At 39.9% G+C, this 13884-nt stretch overlaps 1 pseudogene; it reads left to right on the plus strand.

Annotated features, from left to right (window-relative positions):
* Positions 1–1416: 1416 nt before the first annotated feature.
* On the plus strand, positions 1417–12048 carry LOC114614467 (annotated as a pseudogene).
* Positions 12049–13884: the final 1836 nt, after the last annotated feature.

The raw sequence follows: 13884 nt of genomic DNA on the forward strand, positions 1-13884 counted from the left end.
GCATAAACGAAAAGGGAAGAAACATATCATGGTCCAAGGGCATAGTCTAGGTAAAGAAAGTGCAGAAAATATTCCACTAATTATCATAGTAAGAAGAAAAAGTACAATTAAATGACAGCAGTATTTAAGTCACACTTTAATAGTCCACTAGGAACATCTACTTTTATATTTACTTTTTAAATTAAGGCTTTTTCAATGACTTTTCAGTTTCAGTATGCTGTGCTGCATTGTAGGCATGCAGGAACTCATGTGCTAAAGAAGCATACGACAAAGGTTGAAAATACTGAAGGTCTACTCTGCAGTTTACCAGGTGACTGAGTAGGAGCCTGTCTAAACAGAATGGAGACCAAAGTGAGTATTAGAATTTGAACCAATATATACGCCAGTCCTATTGGAAACCTGGTCTCTTTACATTGTTTTCTGGGCAGCTGATCAAGAGGTGAGAACTAGAACCAACTACTAGAGACTTCAAAGAGATAGCTTTAAACTATTTGCTTCAGATCAGAATTTATTTTAGAGATTACAGTAGGAATAAACTGTGAAGCAGAAAGTAGTATTGTTAGATCACTCTGTATGGTAAGAAAGAAAGATTTCTAAACTACATGAGTTCTTTTTTTTTCTCCCCTGGATTGCTACCTTTTGGGACTTGATTTTCACCTTTTCCACATTCTTCTGATATTTGCTACCACAGTAAGTCAATATTTCTGATAAGAATAATTAATAGTCTGCATTTTATGTGGACAAGATGGTTGAAACTCATGTTCACAGTAGTAGAATAAAAAGACATATAATTACTGAGGTCAAACCAACAGAACATTGAATATCTGCTTAGAGTTCACAGCCCCATGAGGAGAGCAACAATACCAACCAACCAGAGCTCCCAGGGTCTAAACCACCAGCCTGGGAGCACTTAGGGAGAGATCCATGGCTCCAGCTGTATATATAGGGGAGGATGGCCCTATTGGGCATAGGTGGGAGAAGAGATCCTTGGTATCATAAAGACTGGATGCCCCAGTGGGTGGGAATTTGAGGGTGGGGAGGTGGGAGTGGGGGGATAGTTAGGGGCACATTCACAGAGAAGCAGGAGGAGGGGGATGGGATGAGGGTTCCTGGGGGGGGGGGAGATGGGGTAAGGGGATAACATATGAAATGTAAATAAAACATCCAATAAAAATAGAAAAAAAGAAAAAAGAGGAAAAAAGGAAAGAGAGAAAAGAAAAGAAAGAAAAGAAAAGAAGAGAAGAGAAAAGAAAAGAGAGTCAAATATAGATTGTGTGATCAATTTTGATGTGTTTAGAAAGAAACGAATTCAACCCAGATTAGAATACGTTAAAGGCAGGTTTATTGGAAACCTGCTCTTTGGTTAGTTAGCTGGACTCAAGGATTGAGGTCAGGGGAGTAGCCATTGGAGTGGGGATGAGCGAGAAAGACAGGAAAGGTGAGTGAGAATCCAGGTACAGAAGAGAAGAAGAGAGAGAGCGAACAAAACATCTGAACTATATAGGGAAGAGGTTCTGGGGGAAAGGCAGCCCAGGCCCTGGGCTGGAAAGCTCAGGGTTAGGTACAGGGTGTGCCAGGCAAGTACTGAGGGATGCTGGAAGAACCTAGAAGCCCGGTCTGCTTTGCTGTGTAAAATATGCACATCATCTCTTGTTCCGGTGTTGAAACCAAACAAATTTGTACAAATTTGTCACTAAATTTAATTAACTCTTAAAAGAATATTTATATTATTTATATTCAAAAGACTGTAAGTGACTATTATATAATTACGGAAAATAATTTACTCATTTATTGTTTGTTTTATTCTTTGGCAATAATTGCTGATAATAATTTACTAATAATATCTATAGCTCGTTTAGTTCTTTCACAAGTATTGTTAGAAACTCATGTATTACTATGTGTCTAATATTCCTCAATGGGTAGAAGACTATTTCTCAATCAAAATCAAGAAATAGGAGACTTAAAGAAAAATACAATGTACTGCTGCCCTCTTGGTCAGAGGCATCACATTACATAGAAGTAAAAGCAATGAATCAATAAGCCAATATGAGAAACCATTTAATTTTGAAATTCATATTTCTTTTGAAATTAAATATTTGGTAAATTTTCCATTTCTCTTTAATCACATTTTATTGACATAGAGAAGCTTTCTTAGGATGTTTATAGACAGTAATTCTGACATTCAATGAGGCTTATCCTCCTTTGGGATATTCTACGTAAGTTTCTTCTTGCATTAGATGAGGATTAACACAGAGATACACAATTGGTCAAGGTTCACAGAATAAGAGACTGGGGAATACTCAGTTTTAAAAATGACATCTTTATTACATTTGCCTCCTCTGAAGGCGCAGAGATTACTGTGGAAGAGAAGAAGGTATGAGTGTAAAAGCCAGAGGTGATAGATTTGGTTAACTATGCCTTTAGGCAATTTGTGGTGTTAATAATAATGTTTGAAAATGATGAGGTTTGTACATTCTGGAAAGGAAAAGGAATCTAATATTTATAGAACTTAATGATTTAAAAATAACTCTAAAAAGCATTCTTCATAGATCATAAGATGCAAACTGATAAAACAAAATATAGTAGCAATTATTTTTGTGAAAGAGACATTCAACATTACAGAAAAAAATAAAAGCAATAAAATGCAAATCTCAGCCACCACCATTCTTCTCCAGAAGAAATTGGCTTTGTTTATGGAGGTGAAATCACAGACTTTGTCTCTCCTTATTACAAAATGCTATTCCTGTATTTTCGGTCATGGAAAGGCTTTATAAACTGAAAAGTTCACAGATAATTTTAACAGTAGCCTTTGAAGAATTTTTTTCATTATTGACTAAAGATGACCAATTTTTCAAAACTGGAGAGAAGTCTAAGTGGTCAAAGTCATTGCTGTGTAAATGTGAGGACCTTAATTTGGATCCTAGGTCCATTGGTGTCTGTCTGTAACACTAAGACTGTGTGTTAGAGGCAGAGAGTTCAGCTTAATTAGAGAGTCCCTGGTTCAATAAAGATGTTAGCACAAGATACAAGCTAGAGGTGGAGAAGCAGACAGGATAGCCCACAATTTCAATCTCAACACTGGAGGGCAGAGCAGACTGATATTGGTGAGTCTTAGGCCAGCCCAGAGTGAGACCTAGTCTCAAAACAGAGGAAGAGGAGAAGGAGAGAAAGAGAGGAAGAGGAGAAGAAGGGGGAGGAGAGGAAAAGAAGGAAGGAAAAATAGAGAAAGAGAGGGAAAGGAGAATGATAGAGGAAGACTTCAGCATTGATCTTTGGCCTCCAAATATGCATACACACACATACACTATATCTGTCTAATTTGGAGAGAGAGAGAGAGAGAGAGAGAGAGAGAGAGAGAGAGAGAGAGAGAGAGGTCAGCCATCCTTTGTGAAGAAGACTTTTTCCTGTGCTCAGTTCAGCTGATGATGCAGAAACTGCATGACACTTATGATTTCTTGTATGACCAAACAATTGTGTTACATCATTCACAACAACTAGGTGTATTCCTTTTCATGTGTCCTTTCTCTATAGTGCTGTTTGTACCAATTAAAGATTGAATTAAATAATATCTGGTGGCATTCCCAGAGGGAGAGAAGAGACTGACTTTGTCAGTTTGGTTAGGATACAACAGCATCCACTAGAGATAGCACTGGTAGACTGTGACTCTCATGTAATTGTCTCGCCAGCAAGAACACACATGGACACCAGGATCCTTCTGCAGCAAACGTTTATTCCAATGAAAAGGAGGAAGACCCCGGGCCCGGAAAAGGCACTGTTTATATACCCTTGGAGCGGCATGTTCACTTCTGATTGGCTGCTTACTCGTTACCCGCCAAAACGCCCCGGGATGGGCTGTGACTTAGCGTGCTTTTACCATAGCACATGAGCGGTTTACTTGTTTACTTGGAGGAGCACCGGATGCCAGCGCCATTTTGTAATGGCGAATGCTGTCAGCACAAGCCGCGGCTTTCCACATCTCCCCCTTTTTATTTTATTAAGATGGAACTGCCCTTAGCCTATCTAGCACGGTACCAATCATGACTCAAACTCAAGCCCGATCAAGCAAATTCCATCTTTGGGGAATAAGCGATCAAGGACTGATAGTTTAAGACAGTCTCCCTTACCCTACCAGGTGCAATGGAAACAAGTCCTCTGGGTGCAAGGGCTAGGGGAAACAGAGAGAGATGCAAACACCCGTCCCTGTGCAATGGAGCCATCTCCCAGGGGTGCAAGGGCTGTTTGCCTCAAATTCAGGTACCACAGCTACACAGACAAGGACCAGCCAGGCCAAGACTCCTCACCGACCCAGTGCAATGGGCAAATCCCTTGGGGTGCAACGGCTGAGGAATCTGTCTACTGACTAGTTCTTTAATCATGGATAACCAAATTTCAGGAGATGAGCCTTGTTCTAGGGCTGTAAGTGCTTGGGTAATAACGACCTTGTCACGTTTTTGTTGAGCTCTGAGTTTGCAGACCAACCATAGCATGAACACTAATCCGCAACATAGGGCGTACCAAACAGGCCTACTCCCACCCACTTTTTAAAGAAAGAGAAAGCTAAAGAGATCCAGGAGGAGAGTCCCTCAGTCAGGGACAGATCCATGTGCGTCGAGTTGATGGCCACCACAGCCGCTCTCAATTTTTTGAGTGTCTCATCGAAGTTTTCTGACCAATTTCCTGCAAGATATTGAGACAAACGTCTGGACAAGTTAGCTGCTCGGGTAAAATTTTCATACTGTACACTGGTGATGCAAAGTGCACCCAGTTTTCTCTCACATCCCAATTGGGCTAATTGAAAGAGGATATCCAATCTCTCTCCCACTAAATCAAGGCGTTGATTAAGGATCATTAGCCCGCCTTTTAGTTGGGAGCTGGCTGAGGTTTGAAGGTTAACAGCCTCCGCCACCGTGGCTGACAATTGGTTGAGGGCAGTTGACATAGCAATCCCAGCGGCAGTGGCAGCAATGGCTGCAGTCATACCAAAATCTCTTTTTTGCCTAAATAATGACAAAGTGGAAGGAGTCTCCATGGGGACAGGAACCCATCGCGGGACTCTGGCAACCATGGCACGAGTGAATCTTTCAGAACTCCAACACTGGGACATCCAGCAGGTTTCATTGGTACAATTCTTAAAGGTGGAATTTGATAAAATAAACAAAAATACTAGGAACCCAAAGCTGGAGGATCCAAATAAGGATCTGCATATGAGTCTTTTGGGGGGTCATCTTCAGATGCCACGAGTCGTCGCGTCAGTCGCTCTGGTAGCCAAAATGGATTGTCTTCTTCCTGCGGAAAAACACAAACCGCTCCCCTGGATCTTATTAAAATAGGATCCGGGCCTTTCCATTGTCCAGTCAAGACATCCTTCCATTTGACCATCTCTTTTGGCCTATCCGGCTCTAAGCAATGACGGTCAGCTGCCGTGTGTCCTTGACTGCCCAGATTTAAAAAATTAAGGGTAAAAAGTGTTATAGAAACGGTGACTCATGGCACTGAGGGTAGAGCCTCCTCGACTCCCCCTTTTTGTTTTATTAGATAAGATTTAAGAGTGCGATGAGCCCGTTCTATGCCTTGTCCTTGAGGGTTATAAGGGAGACCCGTCAGATTGGTCACCTCCATTTGGCAACAAAATTGTCCAAACTTTTGAGAAGTGTAAGCTGGTTAAATTAAACTGTGTTCGTGTAAATAACTGTAAAATTTGAGAATTAGCAATGTCTAAAAAGGCAACAATTTTAAGTAGTTACAAACCATGAGCCATATACTGGCTATGAGTGTACCAATTGAAAGCTTGATTTTTCATCATTTCAAACAGTGGTTACAGCACATAATTTAATTATTTGTGCTGAAGCAGGGGAAAATTCAAGAAAATGAAAATATACACTGAGAGATTTAAATGTTTAACTTTTGTATTAAAGCAACAACAAATTTTTAATGCCATTAATAATTCTGAGACAAACCTTTTTTTAATGATATCGCTTCATCGGCTCTCAAAAATCACTAGTAAATTCACTGAATTTAAACCTCACCACCTTTACCAGGATGTAAAGGAACAATAAAAACAATCTTTTAAATCTATAATAATTCTATATGTATTTACTAGAATGGCAACTGAAGTAGGAAAGACAGGCTGTAATGTCCCATTAGTTACATAAATCTTAAATTTGAACTTTGCTTTTGGATTAATTGAATAACCAACTCCTTTTAGCTGAGTGAAGTATCAGATAAAAGCCAATCTTGTCTTCTCTTACTCTAGAGCAATTCTTTTGTTAACAGGCACAGCTATAATGCCATGGAGGGAAACAGGCACACTTTTAATTCCTCCAGCATAATCATTATCTCTAACTCCTGGCCCATAAGCTGTTTTGAATTTCTTTTGAGTCTGAGGCTGACACCTCCCTAAGGGACAAACAAGGCAATAAACAAATTCTAGAAAACACCCTTCTAGAGGCAGGTCAGAACAAAAGGAATGTCTGAAATACAAGCTCCTGCCTTGCCCACTCTGTATATAGCCTTAATTTAAATGTAAATGTTTTTAATCTTGGCCTATATCCTGAGGCCTGGCCCAAAGATTATCCTTCCTGCACCAAGGACAAGTTTGTCATGTAACCTTGGTCACCTGACTGTTGCTCAAGCCTTTGTTCCTGGGACAGTCATTTTTAAAAACTATCTAAATTTCCACATCTAAAACATCTTTTATCTTTACGGTTCTGTGCAAGCTATGGCCAGACCCTGATTGTATGAGGGTGCAATTTCATCGCAAAGATGAATGTATCTAAGTCTGTCTTTGCTTGTATGGTCTGAGAGCTGTGTAGGCAGTTCAACCTGATTAGCAGCACACTGACCTTCTCCTACAGGCATGTTAAGATCCCAGTCTGCATCACCTGTCTGAGCATTCATCATGGCACTGTGATTTTTACTAGTGTTACTCCAAACTGAGCTCCAAATCAAGTAATCTCCTCCTGACAAAATAGGCAACTCTCCTCTATCCTCTTCTCAACCATAAACATGGATGAGTCAAAGAATTCCAAACTCACAATTGAACTGCCAACTGTAGCCAATGGAATACTGGCAGTTTAACTAAATTTTTAAATTTCTTTTGTATCATTAGAGTATAACCATTAATTTTGAGAAGCAAAACCAGAAGCAATGTAAACAATCTATTTTTTCTAAAATCAACACCAAGTAGATTACCTTTATGTTACAAAGTTTTGCTGTCAATTCTTATATATGAGTGTGTGAAGCAGCTTTTACTATCTCATTGAAGAGATACTGGTTTCTGGTTTCTGAATGACTATAACACTGAGTTAGTTTTACACCAACTTTCTGTTACCAAAGTTGTAAATTTCTAATCACACCCAATAATTTAAGCCAATAATCTATAACCAAGACATGTAGAACATTTTTATACTTTTAAAACCAATTAGAAACAAAATGAAATGGCTACATATCTTATTTTTAGATCAAATAAAATTTGTTGCTTTTTCTAGCTGTAATTTCAAGAGAAAAGCACCTTGTCACAGAGATTTTTCTAGGACAAAACAACTCTTAGCTTCCTTATAAAACCCCAAAAGCTACTGGTCTCTTTTAAAAGCAGCTTATGTCAACCTCAATTCCTGGAAAGGCTTTTTCAGCTCAGCTCAACTCTTAGCTACAGGTGCAGGGTAGCTTATCAGCCTCTGCTGTGTATATTAAGACTGCCTTTAAAACAAAGTTAAACTAGCCCAAGAGTTGGATATGTAACCATTTTTGTCTTTTGAACATGCAACATAGAACATACACTTAGACAACGAAACAAAAAACAAACAATTGACACACGTGGACATTGGCACACCAAGGACAGACAACAAAGAAGGACATCTAGGAGCTAAATAAAGAGAAATTCAGGACGTCTCCCGAATTTCTTTCTTTTTCTAGATGAGCTCTGAAATATCCTTTTCATTCCTTTTTGTTGACACAGCTCAGAGAGAGGACAACAGTTTTTCTAAAACCCTTTCTCTCTCTCTCATATTCAAGATGTAACTTTTCATCTCATTCATTGGAGATGTAGCAGGCAGCTATTGTAGCACCTCAATACCCTGTTTTCTTAGTTTTCCAATTCTTTCTAACCCTGTTCTTTCCTTTCTGGTATCTTTCCTCCTCATCTGTCTCTTCGTCTAAGTCCTCCGACTCGGAGGAAGTTAGCTCCTCCGACTCAGAGCCACCCAGCCCCGAGGCCTCCAGTTCCTTTACTGGATAAAGAGGTTTCTTTCTGAGGCTTCTTTTCCCTTCGTCTCTCCCAAGGGCGTCTTTTCCCTTACCTCTCACTTCCGTGGACTGAACATCTTTGGAAGGGTCTGTTTCCTTAGGCATGCCTTCTTTCTGAGCTCCCTTTTTCTTCTGAGCTCTTAAGTGCTTATCCTGCTCTGTTTCTGACATGTTGCCCTGTAATTCGTCTAGCACTCCCTGGCCCGCCGCTACAGTCAAGCGGCTTTTCTCATCCTGTAAAACCAGAAGGAAGAGAACGAGTGCCGCCTGGAGAGGGAGACGAAATAGATCAAGGCCAAACATGCCTCTCAGAGCTTACCTTTGTCCTGCAGTTCTGAATCCACTCCGCGAGTGGAGGGTCTCCTTGGCACCGGCGTTGGTGAATTTCCTGGGTTTCGGCACCAGCTGTGACCCGCGTGTAATTGTCTCGCCAGCAAGAACACACATGGACACCAGGATCCTTCCGCAGCAAACGTTTATTCCAATGAAAAGGAGGAAGACCCCGGGCCCGGAAAAGGCACTGTTTATATACCCTTGGAGTGGCATGTTCACTTCTGATTGGCTGCTTACTCGTTACCCGCCAAAACGCCCCGGGATGGGCTGTGACTTAGTGTGCTTTTACCATAGCACATGCGCGGTTTACTTGTTTACTTGGAGGAGCACCGGATGCCAGCGCCATCTTGTAATGGCGAATGCTGTCACCACAGCACATGCGCGGTTTACATGTTTACTTGGAGGAGCACCGGATGCCAGCGCCATCTTGTAATGGCGAATGCTGTCAGCACAAGCCGTGGCTTTCTACAGTAGACTGAAAAACAACCCAACATAGACTGAACATGTGTAATCTAAAAATCTAAAATCCTGAAGCCAAGATCTGAAACTCTGTGAATCCTAATGCAATGCCACAGATAGAATATTTCACTCCTGACCACATCTGGCAAAGGACATGTACACTAAAAATAGTGTGTAAGTTCCTGAAGCCTATGAGTATAAGACTTATGCAAAACATAAATGAACATGAAGTTTGGATGTCAATCTCATCCCCAAGATATCTCATTATGCTTATGAAAATATTCAGAATATGAAGTCTTCACTACTTCTGGTTCCAAGTATTTTGAATTTCAACAAGTAGTGGTAATTTGAAGTCTCTCCAATCCACTATTAAGATTCTCACATTTTTATCTCTATCAGTTGTATGAAATTACATTTCAACATTTTCTGAAATAAATTGAGTCTTGGGAACTCTCTCCTGTTCTCAGATTTAGACTTGTGAATACCTAGTAACTTACAAAGCTATGTGTCCATTTTATTTTGCATTTGGAAGCTATTAACTCAAAGTTGAAGAAAGAATTTGTCCATCCACTCAAAGTAAAATCCTGTTTACTGTGTACAGGGAGTGCATACGAGAAACAGAACTTCAAACAAAACTGAACTGTGGCTTACATCCCACTGCAGAGAAGAATAACAAAGAAAAAAGTCTCAACATAAATGTGAACTATTATTTATAGCTCGTGAAGTTTAGCCTTCAACTAAACTTTACCCATAGTCTCTTACTTCATCAAACTACGGTTATTATTTCCTGATAGTTAGATATCATTATATCTATTGATACTATCTCCTCCTTGCTTGTAGTATTATTCTTATTCCAAAAGAATACAAATAAAAGGCCAAATTACTTTTACAGTGCATAAAAACCAGAATTATTTTCCTAGTATAGTTATATTGATTCAATTTATATACATTTCAAAATACTAGCTCCCCCTTATAAAAATGAACATAGTTAAAGTGCACATCTGCATTAATGTGCAAACCTCTCAGGATAAGAACTGCTCAGTGTTGTGACTGTTGTATGTGCACTGCTCATGGACAGTCATGCACTGCTGGAAATGAATAATACAGGCAGAAATCCACATAACACTGACACCGTCAATAAATCTTCTCTTAGTGGAAAAAAATCCATATTTTTGAAAAGCAATATATATCTGCATCTAGGACCTATTTAAAGAAGGTACTTTGTAATCAAACCCACAGTAGTACATATCATGTCACAGAAAATGTTGACTTCCTGACTATATTTGTAGCAATTCTATGACACAGCATAAAATAAAGTATTTCATAAAGTATGAAATACATATAAAATGGCAAGTTTATAATAGAGACCTATTGACTGCAATTAACACATTGATTCTGGCTAACATAGTCTGCTGTATCCATGGGATAGCTATGTTTCCAGGAAATGAAATGGAACTCTACATTGAATCCTGCTGAATGCATCTTCACTCTATTCTCACTAAACTTAACAATGCTTGAATTTGACGTGTGTAAATTTGACAACTTGTAGTGTATTTTAACATTCCTTTTCTATAATAAAATAAAAGGTTCTCCGTTTTATACAACTAAAACAAGGATTTTGTTTTCCTAGTACAACTTTATCTCATTTTCTGTTCCGCAGGTTTAACTTTGGGTCACATCAGTTCAAGTTATGAATTTTATCCCCTATAACCCTATTCCAACACTAAAGGTACCTGTGTTTAAAACCATCCTGAGTCCATGTCATGGGACTAACTCATAATGAGATCCTTTTTGCTTCTCCAGCAAAACTAAATCTTCTTGGACAATACCTAAGACATACATGTCATATTGAATTCATTTCCAGAAAACGTGACTATGTGGATATAGAATTCAGTGACTATATCCCTGGATCTAGTTAAACAGCGACTTTTATTAAATTGCTTCTTGCCCCTGGAGTGTAGCATGTAAACCAGACATCTCAGGTCTTAGTTTTCCTGTTTGCACAGGTAAAGATGTCTTTGAAGCATTTTACAAGAAAGACTTAGCAAAAAGGCTGCTGGTGCGGAAGAGTGTGTCGGTGGATGCCGAGAAGTCCATGCTGTCCAAGCTCAAGCACGGTGAGCTCAGGGCGGGCCGGTCCCAGGGCGGGCGTCATGCCAGCTCTCTCTCACCCTTCCTTCATGTACGCAGAGTGTGGAGCTGCGTTAACCAGCAAGCTGGAGGGCATGTTCAAGGACATGGAGCTTTCCAAAGACATCATGGTTCACTTCAAGCAGCATATGCAGAACCAAAGTGCACCAGGCCCCATTGACCTCATGGTGAACATACTCACCGTGGGCTACTGGCCCACATACACACCCATGAAAGTGCACCTCCCTCCAAAGATGGTCAGACTTCAGGAAGTATTCAAGACGTTCTACCTGGGCAAGCACAGTGGCTGGAAGCAGCAATGGCAGACAACGCTGGGACATGCCGTGTTGAAGGCAGACTTTAAGGAGGGGAAGAAGGAATTCCAGGTGTCGCTCTTCCAGACGCTGGTGCTGCTCATGTTCAATGAGGGGGATGGATTCAGCTTCGAAGACATAAAGATGGCCACCGGCATAGAGGACAGCGAGTTGCGAAGAACACTGTAGTCTCTTGCCTGTGGTAAGATTAAAAGTCCCAAAGGAAAGGAGGTGGAAGACGGGGATAAGTTCATCTTCAATGGAGACTTCAAACACAAGCTGTTCAGAATAAAGATCAATCAAATCCAGACGAAGGAAACTGTTGAAGAACAGGTTAGCACCACAGAGATTATTCCAGGATAGACAGTACCAAATCGACGCTGCTATAGTCAGAATAATGAAAATGAGGAAGACATTTGGTCATAATCTTCTAGTTTCTGAATTATACAATCGACTGAAATTTCCAGTGAAGCCTGGAGATTTGAAAAAGAGAATTGAGTCACTTATAGACAGAGACCATATGGAACGAGACAAAGACAGTCCAAATCAGTACCACTACATGGCGTGATGCACCAGCAGACTGTTGTCTCCCAGTGAGACACACACACGAAGCACCTGAGAGTGTGAAGCTGCTGTGCTGTGTCCCGGTCCTCGAAGCTGCCCCAACTGTGGACGCTTGGATTCAGAGCAGAGGATGTGGTTCTTGGTTCATCCTTCCCAGGGCACAAGGACTCTGAGATGACACCCATCCTTCCTTCCTGCTCTTCCCCTACTTCTTTCTTGTTTCTGTTACTCTCTGACTTTGCATTGAGAAGTTCCTTCACAAGCTATTGTTCCTCTGGCAGAAAGCCACAGGCTTGGTTTGTTGTGTTTGTGATAGTGGGACACAGTGGAAATACCCTAGGTGCTGTGTTCTTCCCCAGATGCAGACTCAGAGAGAGCCCTGGTCTGGTGGGCACTGGGAAGAAACCGTCCAGGCTGCCACTCAGCTCTCTGCACCCTGAGCATTCGCCTCTCTTCTGTGCATTTTCAGAAAGTTGGAAACTTTGGCTTCTGTAATCAGGTTTCTAAGTGAGGTCCCTGATGTGCCAAGAGGACATCATGCCTGTCATTAGACACAGCTCACCCAGAGGGCTGCTTGTCGTTTGTTTAGGGGCTTGGGGGTTTCATGTTTGTTTCCATGTTGGTTGAGTGTGGAGGTCCTGGTTTTGGCTTTGGGGTGACTGCTGTTTGACTGTTGAAGTTGCAGTTTGTGTGATTACCATAATAAAATTGGGCCTGGTTTTATAGGCTTGCACAGAGACCATCCTGGATCTCTGCCCTGGCACTCACTGTATGGAGCTTAGTTATGTTTGTCCAAAGGACTTGTTGGTTCCTAGTGACATAGTGTGTGTGCACATGAGATTGAGCAGAGAGAACGAGGCTCCATCGTGGTGTTGGCATGGTGATGATGACAGACACTTTTGCAACATTTAAAAGTACTTTATATTTTACAAAGTAGCATGTTTCAGTTTGATTAAAAGCTACCAAAGGAATTTTGATCATGTATAAGTGTTTAAAGCAATATTTTCTGGAATATATCAAGTTTATATAACTCGATTTTATGCTAAATTATTAAAGGATTCTCCCTTTTTGAAACATGCATGTTTAAGATAGGACATCTTTTGGGTCCCCATATTAAACCTTACTCTGTAAGTATCATTTCTATATTTGTACATTTTCATTTATGAGTTCTATGATGTGGTCTTTGAAAGACCAAATAGATTTCTATTTCTAATTCTTATATTTTAAGTTCATTGTGTCTACAGATTTTTAATATTGTAATTTAATGTAGACTTACTTTGAATAAAACCAGTTTAATTGGCCTTTAAAATAAATAAATAAATAAATAAATAAATAAATAAATAAATAATACTATCCTGGCACATGATTGGCAAGTGACCATTTTAACTGATGTAGATTCAATTTTAAAAATAGTATGAAGCAACTGATTAGAAGTACAGTATTAAAATATTGTCTTTTATCAAAAATTTTGTAGAGAATAGAAGGTATTCCAACTGGATTAAAGAATAAATTTCAAATAAAAGACACAGGTAAGTATTTAAGACTCTGGGATTACTGAATTGCTGCATGGGAATCCTACACCTTCCTCAGTGTAGGACTAGTGCCCTGCAACTGATTTGTTGGAAAAGGGTTTTTTTTTTTAATAAAAAAAGAGAAAGAAACAGGAATGCAATTTGAAGATCACATAGAACAAGATAGATAGCTTTGAACTATAAATGTATTTAATACTGTACATCAAATGTCATACAATCAAAAGGCAAATAAACGGCCAAACATTTGAAAAAGGTATACTAATAGTAATCTCATAGCAATATACATATATATGTATGTATATATATAT

Source organism: Grammomys surdaster, unplaced genomic scaffold (genome assembly GCF_004785775.1).
Source record: "Grammomys surdaster isolate TR1022 unplaced genomic scaffold, NIH_TR_1.0 126391, whole genome shotgun sequence".
In the NCBI taxonomy this organism is placed as follows: Eukaryota; Metazoa; Chordata; class Mammalia; order Rodentia; family Muridae; genus Grammomys; species Grammomys surdaster.